Raw genomic sequence first — 19627 nt, 5'->3', positions numbered from 1 at the left:
ATTTCCATGTTTATACAGATAGCGGTGTCGATATTTCCATGCTTATACAGAGAGTGGTGTAGATACTTCCATGTTTACAGAGATACATGTGTAGATATTTCCATATTTGCACAGATTGCGGTGTAGATATTTCCATCTTCACACAGATTGCTCTGTACATATTTCCATGTTTACACAGACAGCGGTGTAGATACTTCCATGTTTACACAGATAGTGTTGTAGATATTTCCATGTTTATAGAGATTGCGGTGTAGGTATTTCCATGTTTATACAGATAGCGGTGTAGATATTTCCATGTTTATACAGATAGCAGTATAGATATTTCCATGTTTATACAGTGAGTGGAGGAGATATTTCCATGTTTATACAGATAGCGGTGGAGATATTTCCATGTTTCTAGAGATGGTGGTGTAGATATTTCCAAGTTTATGCAGGTAGCGTTGTAGATATTTCCATGTTTATAGAGATAGCGGTGTAGATATGTCCATGTTTATACAGGTAGCGGTGTAGATATTTCCATGTTTACAGAGATATCGGTGTAGATATTTCCATATTTATACAGATAGCTGTTTAGATATTTGTATGCTTATTCAGATGGTTGTGTAGATATTTTGATGTTTATACAGATAGCGGTGTGGCTATTACCATGTTTATACAGATGGCAGTGTAGGTATATCCATGTTTATACAGATAGTGGAGTAGATATTTCCATGTTTATAAAGAAAGCGGTGAAGATATTTCCAGGTTTATAGAGATAGCGGTGGAGATATTTCCATGTTCATAGAGATAGCGATGGAGATATTTCCATGTTTGTACGAATAACGAGGTAGATATTTCCATGTCTATGCAGATAGCGGTGTAGATATTTCCATGTTTATACAGATAGCGGTGTAGATATTTCCACGTTTATACAGATAGCGGTGGAGATATTTCCATGTGTATACAGATGGCGGTGTAGATATTTCCATGTTTCTACAGATGACTGTGTAGATATTTCCATATTTTTATAGATGGCGGTTTAGATATTTCCATGTTTATACAGATAGCGGTTTATCTATTTCCATGTTTATTCAGATAGCGATGTAGATATTTCCATGTTTATAGACATGGCTGTGAAGGTATTTCCATGTTTATACAGATGGCAGTGTAGATATTTCCATATTTATAGAAATAGCCATGTAGATATTTCCATGTTTAGGCAGATAGCGCTGTAGACATTTCCACGTTTATAGAGATAGCGGTGTAGATATTTCCATATATATACAGATAGCGATTTAGATATTTCCATGTTTATACAGATAGCGGTGTAGGTGTTTCCATGTTTATACAGATAGCGGTGTAGATATATCCATGTTTATACAGATCATGGTGTAGATAATTCCATGTTTATACAGACAGCGGTGTAGATATTTCCATGTTTATATAGATAGCGGAGTAGATATTTCCATATTTACAGAGATATATGTGTAGATATTTCCATATTTCCACAGATTGCGGTGAAGATATTTCAACCTTTATACAGATAGCGGTGTAGATATTTCAACGTTTATACAGATAGTCGTGTAGATGATTCCATGTTTATACAGATGACTGTGTAGCTATTTCCATGTATATACAGATGGCAGTGTAGATATTTCCATGTTTATACATAACGCGGTGTAGACATTTCGATGTTTATAGAGATAGCGGTGTAGATATTTCCATATTTATACAGATAGCGGAGTAGATATTTCCATGTTTATACAGAGTGTGTTGTTGATTTTCCATGTTTATACAGATAGCTTGGTAGATATTTCCATGTATATACAGATAGCGGTGTACATAGTTCCATGAGTATGCAGATAGCGTTGGAGATATTTCCATGTTTATACAGATAGCGGTGGAGATATTTCCATATTTATACAGATAGCGGTGTAGGTATTTCCATGTTTATACAGACAGCAGTGTAGATATTTCCATGTTTATACAGGTAGCGGTGTCGATTTTTCCAAGTTTACAGAGATAGCGTCGTAGTTATTTCCATCTTTGCACAGATTGCCGTGTAGATATTTCCATGTTTACGCAGATAGCTGTGTAGATATTTCCAAGTTTACACAGATAGCTGTGTAGATATTTCCATGTTTACACTCATACCGTGGTAGATATTTCCATGTTTAAACAGATTGCCGTGTAGATATGTCCATGATTATACAGATAGCGGTGCAGATAATTTCATGTTTATACAGATAGCGGTGGAGATATTTCCATGTTTATAGAGACTGCGGTATAGACATTTCCATGTTTATACAGATAGCGGTGTAGATATTTCCATCTTTACAGAGATAGCTGTGAAGGTATTTCTATCTTTGCACAGATTGCGGTGTAGCTATTGCCAAATTTACACAGATAGCGGTGTAGATATTTCCAAGTTTACACAGATAGCTGTGTAGATATTTCCATGTTTACAGAGATAGCATTGTAGATATTTCCATATTTATACAGATTGCGATGTAGTTATTTCCATGTTGATACAGACAGCGGTGTAGATATTTCCATTTTTTAAAGGTAGCAGTGTAGAAATTCCCATGTTTATGCAGATCGCTTTATAGACATTTCCATCTTTCTACAGATGTCAGTGTAGATATTTCCAAGTTTATACAGATGGCGGTGTAGATATTTCCATGTTTATACAGAGGTCTGTGTAGATATTTCCATGTTTATGCAGATGGCGGTGTAGATATTTCCATGTTTATAGGGATGGCGGTGTAGTTATTTCTATGTTTATAGAGATAGCGGTGTAAATATCTCCATGTTTATAGAGATGGTGGTGTAAGTATTTTCATGTTTATAGAGATAGCGGTGTAGATATTTCCATGTTTATACAGATAACGTTGTTTGTGTTTCCATGTTTATACAGATAGCGGTGTAGATATTTCCATGTTTATACAGCTCGCGGTGTAGATATTTCCATCTTTATACAGATGGCAGTGTAGATATTTCCATGTTTATACAGATAGCGGTGTAGGTATTTCCATGTCTATAGAGATAGCGGTGTAGTTATTTCCATATTTATACAGATTGCGGTGTAGATATTTCCATCTTTATACAGATGGCAGTGTAGATATTTCCATACTTATGCAGATGGCAGTGAAGACATTTCCATGTTTATACAGATAGTGGTGTAGATATTTCCATGTTTATACAGATGGCGGTGTAGTTACATCCATGTTTCTGAAGATGGCGGTGTATATATTTTCATGCTTATAGAGATGGAGCTGTAGATATTTCCACGTTTATAGAGATTGCGGTGTAGATATTTCCATGTTTATAGAGATAGCGGTGTAGGTATTTCCATGTTTATGGAAATAGCGGTGTAGATATTTCCATGTTTATACAGATGGCTGTGTAGATATTTCCATGTGTATACAGATGGCAGTGTAGATATATCCAGGTTTATACAGATGACTGTGTAGATATTTTCATGTTTTTACACATGGCGGTGTTGATATTTCCATATTTATAGAGATAGCGGTGTCACAATTTCTATGTTTCTTCAGACAGCAGTGTAGATATTTCCATGTTTATAGAGATAGTTGTGTAGATTTTCCCACGTTTGTACAGATAGCGGTGTAGATATTTCCTTGTTTATCCAGATGGCAGTGTAGATATTTCCATGTTTATACAGATAGTGGTGTAGATATTTCCATGTTTATACAGATAGCAGTGTAGATTTCTCCATGTTTATGCAGATAACGGGGTAGATATTTCCATGTTTACAGAGATAGCGTTGTAGATATTTTGATATTTGCACAGATTGGAGTGTAAATATTTTCATCTTTACATAGATAGCGTTGTACATATTTCCATGTCTACACAGATAGCTGTGTAGATATTTTCATGTTTACACAGATATTGTTGTAGATATGTCCATGTTTATACAGATAGCGGTGTAGATATTTCCATGTTTATAAAGATAGCGGTGTAGATATTTCCATGTTTATACAGATATCGGTGTAGATATTTCCATGTTTATACAGAGAACGGTGTAGATATTTCCATGTTTATACAGATTGCGGTGTGGCTAATTCCATGTTTATAGAGATAACGGTGTAGATATTTCCATGCTTATACAGATAGCTGTGTAGCTATTTCCATGTGTATACAGATGGCAGTGTAGATATTTCCATGTTTATACAGATGGAAGTGCAGACATTTCAATGTTTATACAGATAGCAGTGAAGATATTTCCATGTTTATGGAGACAGCTGGGTAGATATTTCCATGTTTATACAGAAGGCAGTGTAGACATTTCCATGTTTATAGAGATAGTGGTGTAGATATTTCCACGTTTTACAGATAGCGGTGTAGATATTTACATGTTTATGCAGATAGCGGTGTAGATATTTCCATATTTACTGAGATAGCGGTGTAGATATTTCCATCTTTGCACATATTGCGGTGTGGATATTTCCATCTTTACACAGATAACTGTGTAGAAATTTCCAAGTTTACGAAGATAGCTATGTAGATATTTCCATGTTTACACAGATAGCATTGTAGATATTTCCATGTTTATATAGATAGCGGTGTTGGTATTTCCATGTTTTTACACTGAGCGGTGTAGATATATCCAAGATTATACAGCTCGCGTTGTAAGTATTTCCATCTTTATACAGATGGCGGTGTAGACATTACCATGTTTATGCAGATAGGGGTGAAGATATTTCCATGTTTACAGAGAAAGCGGTGTAGATATTTGCATCTTTCCACAGATTGTGGTGTAGATATTTACATCTTTACAAAGATAGCTATGTAGATATTTCCAAGTTTACAGAGATAGCGGTGTAGATATTTCCATGTATATACACATGGCTGTGTAGATATTTCCATGTTTATACAGATGGCGGTGTAGATATTTCCATGTTTATACAGATAGCGGAGTAGATATTTCCATGTTTATAGAGATAGCGGTGTAGGTATTTCCATGTTTATAGACATAGCGGTGTAGATATTTCCATGTTTATATGGATGGCCTTGTAGGTATTTCCATGTTTATACCGATAGCCGTGTTGGTATTTCCACGTTTATACAGATAGCGATGTAGATATTTCCATGTTTATACAGTTCGCGGTGCAGATATTTGTATCTTTATACAAATGGCATTGTAGATATTTCCTTATTCACACAGATGGCGGTGTAGATGTTTCCATGTTTATACAGACGGCGGAGTAGTTAGTTCCATGTTTATGGAGATGGCATTGTAGATATTTTCATGTTGATAGAGATGGCGGTGTAGATATTTCCATGTTTATAGAGATAGCAGTGTAGATATTTACATGTTTATACAGATGGCTGTGTAGATATTTCCATGTGTATACAGATGGCATTGTAGATATTTCCATGTTTATACAGATGACTGTATAGGTATTTCCATGTTTTTACAGATGGCAGTGCCGATATTTCCATGTTTATACAGATAGCGGTGTGTAGATATTTCCATGGATATGTAGATGGCGGTGTAGATATTTCCATGTTTATACAGATATCGGTGTGTAGATATTTCCATGTTTATACAGATAGGGGTGTAGATATTTCCATGTTTATACAGATCGTGGTGTAGATATTACCATGTTTATATAGATGTTGGTGTAGATATTACCATGTTTATACAGATAGCGGTGTAGATATTTCCATGTTTACACAGATCGCGGTGTAGATATTTCCATGTTTATAGAGATAGCAGTGTAGATATTTACATGTTTATACAGATGGCTGTGTAGATATTTCCATGTGTATACAGATGGCATTGTAGATATTTCCATGTTTATACAGATAACTGTATAGGTATTTCCAGGTTTTTACAGATGGCAGTGCAGATATTTCCATGTGTAAAGAGATAGCAATGTAGATATTTCCATGTTTGTACAGATGGCGGTGTTGATATTTCCATCTATACACAGATGGCCGTGTAGATATTTCCATGTTTATACAGATGGAGGCGTAGATATTTCCATGAACATGCAGATGGCGGTGTAGATATTTCCATGTCTATACAGATAGCGGTGTAGATATTTCCATGTTTATACAGATAGCGGTGTAGATATTTCCATGTTTACACAGATGGTGGTGTAGATATTTCCGTGTTTATACACATGGTGGAGTAGATACTTCCATCTTTATGGAGATGCCAGTGTAAATATTTTCATGTTTATAGAGATGGCGGTGTAGATATTTCCATATTTATAGAGATAGCGGTGTACATATTTCCATCTTTCTACAGATGGCAGTGTAGATATTTCCATGTTTATACAGATGGCCGTGTAGATATTTCCATATTTATACAGATGTCTGTGTAGATATTTCCATGTGTATACAGATGGTATTGTAGGTATTTCCATGTTTATACAGATGGTGGTGTAGATATTTCCATGTTTATTCAGATGACTGTGTAGATATTTCCATGTTTTTACAGATGGCAGTGTAGATATTTCAATATATATAGAGATGGCACTGTAGATATTTCCTTGTTTAAACAGATAAGGGTGGAGTTATTTCCATGTTTATACAGACAGCAGTGGAGATATTTCCATGTTTATAAACATAGCGGTGTACATATTTCCATGTTTACAGAGACAGCGGTGTAGGTATTTAAATGTTTATACAGATAGCGGTGCAGATATTTCCATGTTTACACAGATGCCTCTGCAGGTATTTCCATATTTATACAGAGGGCTGTGTAGATATTTCTATGTTTATACAGATGGCAGTGTAGATATTTCCATGTTCCTACACATGACTGTGTAGGTATTTCCATGTTTATACAGATGGCTTTGTAGATATTTCCATGTTTATAGAGATAGCAGTGCAGATATTTCCATGTTTATACAGATAGCGGTGTATATATTTCCATGTTTATACATATCATGGTGTAGATATTTCCATGTTTACACAGATACCGGTGTAGATATTTCCATGTTTATACAGACCGCAGTGTAGATATTTCCATGTTTATAGAGATAGCAATGTAGATACTTCCATGTTTATACAGTTGGCGGTGTTGATGTTTCCATCTATACACAGATTGCCGTGTAGCTATTTCCATATGTATACAGATGGCATTGTAGATATTTCCATGTTTATACAGATGGTGGTGTAGATATTTCCATGTTTACACAGATGACTGTATAGGTATTTCCATCTTTATACAGATGGCGGCGTAGATATTTCCATGTTTATAGAGATAGTGGTGTAGATATTTCCATATTTATACAGATAACGGTGTAGATATTTCCATGTTTATACAGATAGCCGTGTAAATATTTCCATGTTTATAGAGATCACGGTGTAGATATTTTCATGATTATAGAGATAGCGGTGTAGATATTTCCACGTTTATACAGATAGCGGTGTAGATATTTCCATGTTTATACAGACCGCGGTGAAAATATTTCCACGTTTATACAGATAGCGTTGCAGATATTTCCATGTTTGTACAGATGGCGGTGTTGATATTTCCATCTATACACAGATGACCGTGTAGATATTTCCATGTTTATACAGATGGCGGCGAAGCTATTTCTATGGATATGTAGATGGCGCTGTAAATATTTCCATGTTTATTCAGATAGCTGTGTAGTTATTTCCATGTTTATATAGATAGCGGTGTATGTATTTCCATATATATACACATGGCTGTGTAGATATTTCCATGTTTATACAGATGGCGGTGTAGATATTTCCATGTTTATACAGATAACTTTGTAAGTATTTCCATGTTTATACCGATGGCGGTGTAGATATTTCGATGTTTATAGAGATAGTAGTGGAGATATTTCCATGTTTATACAGATAGCGGTGTAGATATTTCCATGTTTATACTGATCGCGGTGTAGATATTTCCATGTTTATAGAGATGGAAGTGTAGATATTTCCATGTTCATAGAGATAGCGTTGTTGATTTTTCCATGTTTACAGAGATAGCTGTGTGGATATTTCCATGTTTATACAGATAGGGTTGTAGATTTTTCCATGTTCATAGAGATGGCGGTGTAGATATTTCCATGTTTATATAGATCACGTTGTAGATATTTCCATGTTTATACAGATCGCGGTGTAGATATTTCCATGTTTATACAGATCATGGTGTAGATATTTCCATGTTTATTCAGATTGCGGTGTTGATATTACCATGTTTATAGGGATAGCGGTGCAAATATTTCCACATTTATACAGATAGCGGTGTAGTTATTAGCATGTTTATACAGATAGCGGTTTAGATATTTCCATGTATAAACAGATGTCTGTGTATATATTTCCATGTTTAAACAGATGGCGGTGTAGATATTTCCTTGTTTATTCAAATAGCAGTGTAGTTATTTCCATTTTTCTACAGATAGCGGTGTAGATATTTCCATGTATATACAGATGGCTGTGTAGATATTTCCATGTTTATACAGATGACTTTGTAGGTATTTCCATGTTTATACAGATGGCGGTGTAGGTATTTCCATGTTTATAGAGATAGCTGTGTAGATATTTCCATGTTTATACAGATAGCGGTGTAGATATTTCCATGTTTATACAGATCACGGTGTAGATATTTCCATGTTTATACAGATAGCGGTGAAGATATTTCCATGTTTATACAGATCGCAGTGTAGATATTTAAATGTTTATTCAGATAGCGGTGTAGATATTTCCATGTTTATACAGATAGCGGTGTAGATATTTCCATGTTTATACACATAGCGCTGTAGATATTTCCATGTTTATACAGATGGCGGTGTAGATATTTCCATGTTTATAGAGATGGCGGTGTAGATATTTCCATGTTTATAGAGATAGCGGTGTAGATATATCCACGTTCATAGAGATAGCACTGAGGATATTTCCATGTTTATACAAATGGCGGTGTAGATATTTCCACGTTTATATAGATGGTGGTGTAGATATTTCCATGTTTATACAGATAGCGGTGTAGATATTTCCATGTTTATACAGATCGCGGTGAAGATATTTCCATGTTTATACAGATCGCGGTGTAGGTGTTTCCATGTTTATACAGATCGCGGTGTAGATATTTCCATGTTTATACAGATAGCGGTGTAGGTGTTTCCATGTTTATACAGATCGCGGTGTAGATATTTCCATGTTTATACAGATAGCGGTGTAGGTGTTTCCATGTTTATACAGATCGCGGTGTAGATATTTCCATGTTTATACAGATAGCGGTTTAGATATTTCCATGTTTATACAGATAGCGGTGTAGATATTTCCATGTTTATAGAGATAGCGGTGTAGGTATTTCCATGTTTATAGACATAGCGGTGTAGATATTTCCATGTTTATATAGATGGCGTTGTAGATATTTCAATGTTTATACTGATAGCGGTGTTGGTATTACCACGTTTATACAGATAGCGATGTAGATATTTCCATGTTTATACAGCTCGCGGTGCAGATATTTATATCTTTATACAGATGGCATTGTAGATATTTCCTTATTCACACAGATGGCGGTGTAGATGTTTCCATGTTTAAATAGATTGTGGAGTAGTTGGTTCCATGTTTATGGAGATGGCAGTGTAGATATTTCCATGTTTATACAGATGGTGGTGTAGATATTTCCATGTTTACACAGATGACTTTATAGGTATTACCATGTTTATACAGATGGCGGTGTAGATATTTCCATGTTTATAGAGATAGCGGTGTAGATATTTCCATATTTATACAGATAACGGTGTAGATATTTCCATGTTTATACAGATAGCCGTGTAAATATTTCCATGTTTATATAGATCACGGTGTAGATATTTTCATGTTTATAGAGATAGCGGTGTAGATATTTCCATGTTTATACAGATAGCGGTGTAGATATTTCCATGTTTATACAGACCGCGGTGAAAATATTTCCACGTTTATACAGATAGCGTTGCAGATATTTCCATGTTTGTACAGATGGCGGTGTTGATATTTCCATCTATACACAGATGACCGTTTAGATATTTCCATGTTTATACAGATGGCGGCGAAGGTATTTCTATGGATATGTAGATGGCGCTGTAAATATTTCCATGTTTATACAGATAGCTGTGTAGTTATTTCCATGTTTATATAGATAGCGGTGTAGGTATTTCCATGTATATACACATGGCTGTGTAGATATTTCCATGTTTATACAGATGGCAGTGTAGATATTTCCATGTTTATACAGATAACTTTGTAAGTATTTCCATGTTTATACAGATGGCGGTGTAGATATTTTGATGTTTATAGAGATAGCAGTGGAGATATTTCCATGTTTATACAGATAGCGGTGTAGATATTTCCATGTTTATACTGATCGCGGTGTAGATATTTCCATGTTTATAGAGATGGCAGTGTAGATATTTCCATGTTCATAGAGATAGCTTTGTTGATTTTTCCATGTTTACAGAGATAGCTGTGTGGATATTTCCATGTTTATACAGATAGGGTTGTAGATTTTTCCATGTTCATAGAGATGGCGGTGTAGATATTTCCATGTTTATATAGATCACGTTGTAGATATTTCCATGTTTATACAGATCGCGGTGTAGATATTTCCATGTTTATACAGATCATGGTGTAGATATTTCCATGTTTATACAGATTGCGGTGTTGATATTACCATGTTTATAGGGATAGCAGTGCAAATATTTCCACATTTATACAGATAGCGGTGTAGTTATTAGCATGTTTATACAGATAGCGGTGTAGATATTTCCATGTATAAACAGATGTCTGTGTATATATTTCCATGTTTAAACAGATGGCGGTGTAGATATTTCCTTGTTTATTCAAAGAGTGGTGTAGTTATTTCCATGTTTCTACAGATAGCGGTGTAGATATTTCCATGTATATACAGATGGCTGTGTAGATAATTCCATGTTTATACAGATGACTTTGTAGGTATTTCCATGTTTATACAGATGGCGGTGTAGATATTTCCATGTTTATAGAGATAGCTGTGTAGATATTTCCATGTTTATACAGATAGCGGTGTAGATATTTCCATGTTTATACAGATCACGGTGTAGATATTTCCATGTTTATACAGATAGCGGTGAAGATATTTCCATGTTTATACAGATCGCAGTGTAGATATTTAAATGTTTATACAGATAGCGGTGTAGATATTTCCATGTTTATACAGATAGCCGTGTAGATATTTCCATGTTTATACACATAGCGCTGTAGATATTTCCATGTTTATACAGATGGCGGTGTAGATATTTCCATGTTTATAGAGATGGCGGTGTAGATATTTCCATGTTTATAGAGATAGCGGTGTAGATATATCCACGTTCATAGAGATAGCACTGAGGATATTTCCATGTTTATACAAATGGTGGTGTAGATATTGCCATGTTTATACAGATAGCGGTGTAGATATTTCCATGTTTATGCAGATCGTGGTGAAGATATTTCCATATTTATACAGATCGCGGTGTAGGTATTTCTATGTTTATACAGATTGCGGTGTAGATATTTCCATGTTTATACAGATAGCTGTTTAGATATTTCCATGTTTATACAGATAGCGGTGTAGATATTTCCATGTTTATAGAGATAGCGGTGTCGGAATTTCCATGTTTATAGAGATAGCGGTGTAGATATTTCCATGTTTATATAGATGGCGTTGTAGATATTTCAATGTTTATACCGATAGCGGTGTTGGTATTTCCACGTTTATACAGATAGCGATGTAGATATTTCCATGTTTATACAGCTCGCGGTGCAGATATTTATATCTTTATTCAGATGGCATTGTAGATATTTCCTTATTCACACAGATGGCGGTGTAGATGTTTCCATGTTTAAATAGATGGCGGAGTAGTTAGTTCCATGTTTATGGAGATGGCAGTGTAGATATTTTCATGTTTATAGAGATGGTGGTGTAGATATTTCCATGTTTATAGAGATAGCACTGTAGATATTTACATGTTTATACAGATGGCTGTGTAGATATTTCCATGTGTATACAGATGGCATTGTAGTTATTTCCATGTTTATACAGATGACTGTATAGGTATTTCCATGTTTTTACAGATGGCAGTGCAGATATTTCCATGTGTATAGAGATAGCGATGTAGATTTTTCCATGTTTGTACAGATGGCGGTGTTGATATTTCCATCTATACACAGATGGCCGTGTAGATATTTCCATGTTTATACAGATGGTGGCGTAGATATTTCCATGAACATGCAGATGGCGGTGTAGATATGTCCATGTTTATACTGATAGCGGTGTAGATATTTCCATGTTTATACAGATAGCGGTGTAGATATTTCCATGTTTACACAGATGGTGGTGTAGATATTTCCGTGTTTATACACATGGCGGAGTAGATACTTCCATCTTTATGGAGATGGCAGTGTAGATATTTTCATGTTTATAGAGATGGCGGTGTAGATATTTCCATATTTATAGAGATAGCGTTGTACATATTTCCATCTTTCTACATATGGCAGTGTAGATATTTCCATGTTTATACAGATGGCCGTGTAGATATTTCCACATTTATACAGATGTCTGTGTAGATATTTCCATGGGTATACAGATGGTATTGTAGGTATTTCCATGTTTATACAGATGGTGGTGTTGATATTTCCATGTTTATTCAGATGACTGTGTAGATATTTCCATGTTTTTACAGATGGCAGTGTAGATATTTCAATGTTAATAGAGATGGCGCTGTAGATATTTCCTTGTTTAAACAGATAACGGTGGAGATATTTCCATGTTTATACAGACAGCAGTGGAGATATTTCCATGTTTATACTCATAGTGGTGTACGTATTTCCATGTTAATAGAGACAGCGGTGTAGTTATTTAAATGTTTATACAGATAGCGGTGCAGATATTTCCATGTTTACACAGATGCCTCTGCAGATATTTCCATATTTTTACAGAGGGCTGTGTAGATATTTCTATGTTTATACAGATGGCAGTGTAGATATTTCCATGTTCCTACAAATGACTGTGAAGGTATTTCCATGTTTATACAGATGGCTTTGTAGATATTTCCATGTTTATAGAGATAGCAGTGCAGATATTTCCATGTTTATACAGATCGTGGTGTAGATATTTCCATGTTTATACAGATACCGGTGTAGATATTTCCATGTTTATACAGACCGCAGTGTAGATATTTCCATGTTTATAGAGATAGCAATGTAGATATTTCCATGTTTATACAGATGGCGGTGTTGATGTTTCTATCTATACACAGATTGCCGTGTAGGTATTTCCATGTGTATACAGAAGGCATTGTAGATATTTCCATGTTTATACAGATGGTGGTGTAGATATTTCCATGTTTACACAGATGACTGTATAGGTATTTCCATGTTTATACAGATGGCGGTGTAGATATTTCATTATTTATAGAGATAGCGGTGCAGATATTTCCATATTTATACAGATAACGGTGTAGATATTTCCATGTTTATACAGATAGCCGTGTAAATATTTCCATGTTTATACAGATCACGGTGTAGATATTTTCATGTTTATAGAGATAGCGGTGTAGATATTTCCATGTTTATACAGATAGCGGTGTAGATATTTCCATGTTTATACAGACCGCGGTGAAAATATTTCCACGTTTATACAGATAGCGTTGCAGATATTTCCATGTTTGTACAGATGGCGGTGTTGATATTTCCATCTATACACAGATGACCGTGTAGATATTTCCATGTTTATATAGATGGCGGCGAAGGTATTTCTATGGATATGTAGATGGCACTGTAAATATTTCCATGTTTATACAGATAGCTGTGTAGTTATTTCCATGTTTATATAGATAGCGGTGTAGGTATTTCCATGTATATACACATGGCTTTGTAGATATTTCCATGTTTATACAGATGGCGGTGTAGATGTTTCCATGTTTATACAGATAACTTTGTAAGTATTTCCATGTTTATACAGATGGCGGTGTAGATATTTCGATGTTTATAGAGATAGCAGTGGAGATATTTCCATGGTTATACAGATAGCGGTGTAGATATTTCCATGTTTATACTGATCGCGGTGTAGATATTTCCATGTTTATAGAGATGACAGTGTAGATATTTCCATGTTCATAGAGATAGCGTTGTTGATTTTTCCATGTTTACAGAGATAGCTGTGTGGATATTTCCATGTTTATACAGATAGGGTTGTAGATTTTTCCATGTTCATAGAGATGGCGGTGTAGATATTTCCATGTTTATATAGATCACGTTGTAGATATTTCCATGTTTATACAGATCACGGTGTAGATATTTCCATGTTTATACAGATCATGGTGTAGATATTTCCATGTTTATACAGATTGCGGTGTTGATATTACCATGTTTATAGGGATAGCGGTGCAAATATTTCCACATTTATACAGATAGCGGTGTAGTTATTAGCATGTTTATACAGATAGCGGTGTAGATATTTCCATGTATAAACAGATGTCTGTGTATATATTTCCATGTTTAAACAGATGGCGGTGTAGATATTTCCTTGTTTATTCAAATAGCAGTGTAGTAATTTCCATGTTTCTACAGATAGCGGTGTAGATATTTCCATGTATATACAGATGGCTGTGTAGATATTTCCATGTTTATACAGATGACTTTGTAGGTATTTCCGTGTTTATACAGATGGCGGTGTAGATATTTCCATGTTTATAGAGATAGCTGTGTAGATATTTCCATGTTTATACAGACCGCGGTGAAAATATTTCCATGTTTATACAGATCACGGTGTAGATATTTCCATGTTTATACAGATAGCGGTGCAGATATTTCCATGTTTATACAGATCGCAGTGTAGATATTTAAATGTTTATACAGATAGCGGTGTAGATATTTCCATGTTTATACAGATAGGGGTGTAGATATTTCCATGTTTATACACATAGCGCTGTAGATATTTCCATGTTTATACAGATGGCGGTGTAGATATTTCCATGTTTATAGAGATGGCGGTGTAGATATTTCCATGTTTATAGAGATAGCGGTGTAGATATATCCACGTTCATAGAGATAGCACTGAGGATATTTCCATGTTTATACAAATGGTGGTGTAGATATTTCCACGTTTATATAGATGGTGGTGTAGATATTTCCATGTTTATACAGATAGCGGTGTAGATATTTCCATGTTTATACAGATCGTGGTGAAGATATTTCCATGTTTATACAGTTCATGGTGTAGATATTTCCATGTTTATTCAGATTGCCGTGTTGATATTACCATATTTATAGGGATAGCGGTGCAAATATTTCCACATTTATACAGATAGCGGTGTAGTTATTAGCATGTTTATACAGATAGCAGTGTAGATATTTCCATGTATAAACAGATGTCTGTGTATATAATTCCATGTTTAAACAGATGGCGGTGTAGATATTTCCTTGTTTATTCAAATAACGGTGTAGTTATTTCCATGTTTCTACAGATAGCGGTGTAGATATTTCCATGTATATACAGATGGCTGTGTAGATATTTCCATGTTTATACAGATGACTTTGTAGGTATTTCCATGTTTATACAGATGGCGGTGTAGATATTTCCATGTTTATAGAGATAGCTGTGTAGATATTTCCATGTTTATACAGAAAGCGGAGTAGATATTTCCATGTTTATACAGATAACAGTGTAGATATTTCCATGTTTATACAGATAGCGGTGAAGATATTTCCATGTTTATACAGATCGCAGTGTAGATATTTAAATGTTTATACAGATAGCGGTGTGGATATTTCCATGTTTATACAGATAGCGCTGTAGATATTTCCATGTTTATACAGATAGCGCTGTAGATATTTCCATGTTTATACAGATGGCGGTGTAGATGTTTCCATGTTTATAGAGATGGCGGTGTAGATATTTCCATGTTTATAGAGATAGCGGTGTAGATATATCCATGTTCATAGAGATAGCAGTGAGGATATTTCCATGTTTATACAAATGGCGGCGTAGATATTTCCATGTTTATATAGATGGTGGTGTAGATATTACCATGTTTATACAGATTGCGGTGTAGATATTTCCATGTTTATTCAGATCGCGGTGAAGATATTTCCATGTTTATACAGATCGCGGTGTAGGTTTTTCCATGTTCATACAGATCGCGGTGTAGATATTTCCATGTTTATACAGATAGCGGTGTAGGTATTTCCTTGTTTATACAGATAGCGGTGTAGATATTTCCATGTTTATAGAGATAGCGGTGTAGGTATTTCCATGTTTATAGACATAGCGGTGTAGATATTTCCATGTTTATATAGATGGTGTTGTAGATATTTCCATGTTTATACCGATAGAGTTGTTGGTATTTCCACGTTTATACAGATAGCAATGTAGATATTTCCATGTTTATACAGCTCGCGGTGCAGATATTTATATCTTTATACAGATGGCATTGTAGATATTTCCTTATTCAAACAGATGGCGGTGTAGATGTTTCCATGTTTAAAGAGATGGTGGAGTAGTTAGTTCCATGTTTATGGAGATATCAGTGTAGATATTTTCATGTTTATAGAGATGGTGGTGTAGATATTTCCATGTTTACAGAGATAGCAGTGTAGATATTTACATGTTTATACAGATGGCGGTGTAGATATTTACATGTGTATACAGATGGCATTGTAGATATTCCCATGTTTATACAGATGACTGTATAGTTATTTCCATGTTTTTACAGATGGCAGTGCAGATATTTCCATGTGTAAAGAGATAGCGATGTACATATTTCCATGTTTGTACAGATGGCGGTGTTGATATTTCCATCTATACAGAGATGGCCGTGTAGATATTTCAATGTTTATACAGATGGCGGCGTAGCTATTTCCATGAACATGCAGATGGCGGTGTAGATATTTCCATGTTTATACAGATAGCGGTGTAGATATTTCCATGTTTACACAGATTGTGGTATAGATATTTCCGTGTTTATACACATGGCGGGGTAGATACTTCCATCTTTATGGAGATGGCAGTGTAGATATTTTCATGTTTATAGAGATGGCGGTGTAGATATTTCCATATTTATAGAGATAGCGGTGTAGATATTTCCATCTTTCTATAGATGGCAGTGTAGATATTTCCATGTTTATACAGATGTCTGTGTAGATATTTCCATGTGTATACAGATGGTATTGTAGGTATTTCCATGTTTATACAGATGGTGGTGTAGATATTTCCATGTTTATTCAGATGACTGTGTAGATATTTCCATGTTTTTACAGATGGCAGTGCAGATATTTCAATGTTTATAGAGATGGCGCTGTAGATATTTCCATGTTTAAACAGATAACGGTGGAGTTATTTCCATGTTTATACAGACAGCAGTGGAGATATTTCCATGTTTATACACATAGCGGTGTACAGATTTCCATGTTTATAGAGACAGCGGTGTAGGTATTTCCATGTTTATACAGATAGCGGTGCAGATATTTCCATGTTTATACAGATGTCTATGCAGATATTTCCATATTTATACAGAGGGCTGTGTAGATATTTCTATGTTTATACAGATGCCAATGTAGTTATTTCCATGTTTTTACATATATCGGTGTAGATATTTCCCTGTTTACACAGATTGCGGTGTAGATATTACCATGTTTATATAGATGTTGGTGTAGATATTACCATGTTTATACAGATAGCGGTGTAGATATTTCCAAGTTTATACAGATCGCGGTGAAGTTATTTCCATGTTTATACAGATCGCGGTGTAGATATTTCCATGTTTATACAGATCGCGGTGTAGATATTTCCATGTTTATACAGATAGCGGTGTAGATATTTCCATGTTTATAGAGATAGCGGTGTAGGTATTTCCATGTTTATAGAGATAGCGGTGTAGGTATTTCCATGTTTATTGACATAGCGGTGTGGATATTTCCATGTTTATATAGATGGCGTTGTAGATATTTCCATGTTTATACCGATAGCGGTGTTGGTATTTCCACGTTTATACAGATAGCGATGTAGATATTTCCATGTTTATACAGCTCGCGGTGCAGATATTTATATCTTTATACAGATGGCATTGTAGATATTTCTTTATTCACACAGATGGCGGTGTAGATGTTTCCATGTTTATACATATGGCGGAGTAGTTAGTTACAAGTTTATGGAGATGGCAGTGTAGATATTTTCATGTTCATAGAGATGGCGGTGTAGACATTTCCATGTTTATAGAGATAGCAGTGTAGATATTTACATGTTTATACAGAGGGCTGTGTAGATATTTCCATGTGTATACAGATGGCATTGTAGATATTTCCATGTTTATACAGATGACTGTATAGGTATTTCCATGTTTTTACAGATGGCAGTGCAGATATTTCCATGTATGTAGAGATAGCGGTGTAGATATTTCCATGTTTGTACAGATGGCGGTGTTGATATTTCCATCTATACACAGATGGCCGTGTAGATATTTCCATGTTTATACAGATGGCGGCGTAGATGTTTCCATGGACATGCAGATGGCGGTGTAGATATTTCCATGTTTATACAGATAGCCGTGTAGATATTTCCATGTATATACAGACCGCGGTGTAGATATTTCCATGTTTATACACATAGCGATGCAGATATTTCCATCTTTGTACAGATGGCGGTGTTGATATTTCCATCTATACACAGATGACCGTGTAGATATTTCCATGTTTATACAGATGGCGGCGCAGATATTTCCATGGATATGTAGATGGCGGTGTAGATATTTCCATGTTTATACAGATATCGGTGTGTAGATATTTCCATGTTTATACAGATAGGGGTGTAGATATTTCCATGTTTATACAGATCGTGGTGTAGATATTACCATGTTTATACAGATCGCGGTGTAGACATTTCCAGGTTTATACAGATAGCGGTGTAGATATTTCCATGTTTTTACAGATATCGGTGTAGATATTTCCATGTTTACACAGATAGCGGTGTAGATATTTCCATCTTTCTACAGATGGCATTGTAGATATTTCCATGTTTATACAGATGGCGGTGTAGATATTTCCATGTTTATACAGATAGCGGTGTAGATATTTCCCTGTTTATACAGATCGCGGTGTAGATATTTCCATGTTTATACAGATAGCGGTGTAGATATTTCCATGTTTACACAGATGGTGGTGTAGATATTTCCGTGTTTATACACATGGTGGAGTAGATACTTCCATCTTTATGGAGATGCCAGTGTAAATATTTTCATGTTTATAGAGATGGCGGTGTAGATATTTCCATATTTATAGAGATAGCGGTGTACATATTTCCATCTTTCTACAGATGGCAGTGTAGATATTTCCATGTTTATACAGATGGCCGTGTAGATATTTCCATATTTATACAGATGTCTGTGTAGATATTTCCATGTGTATACAGATGGTATTGTAGGTATTTCCATGTTTATACAGATGGTGGTGTAGATATTTCCATGTTTATTCAGATGACTGTGTAGATATTTCCATGTTTTTACAGATGGCAGTGTAGATATTTCAATATATATAGAGATGGCCCTGTAGATATTTCCTTGTTTAAACAGATAACGGTGGAGATATTTCCATGTTTATACAGACAGCAGTGGAGATATTTCCATGTTTATACACATAGCGGTGTATGTATTTCCAT

The sequence above is a fragment of the Pan troglodytes genome, chromosome 7 (genome assembly GCF_028858775.2).
Source record: "Pan troglodytes isolate AG18354 chromosome 7, NHGRI_mPanTro3-v2.0_pri, whole genome shotgun sequence".
NCBI classification, from domain to species: domain Eukaryota; kingdom Metazoa; phylum Chordata; class Mammalia; order Primates; family Hominidae; genus Pan; species Pan troglodytes.
This window is presented reverse-complemented; position numbering follows the sequence as displayed.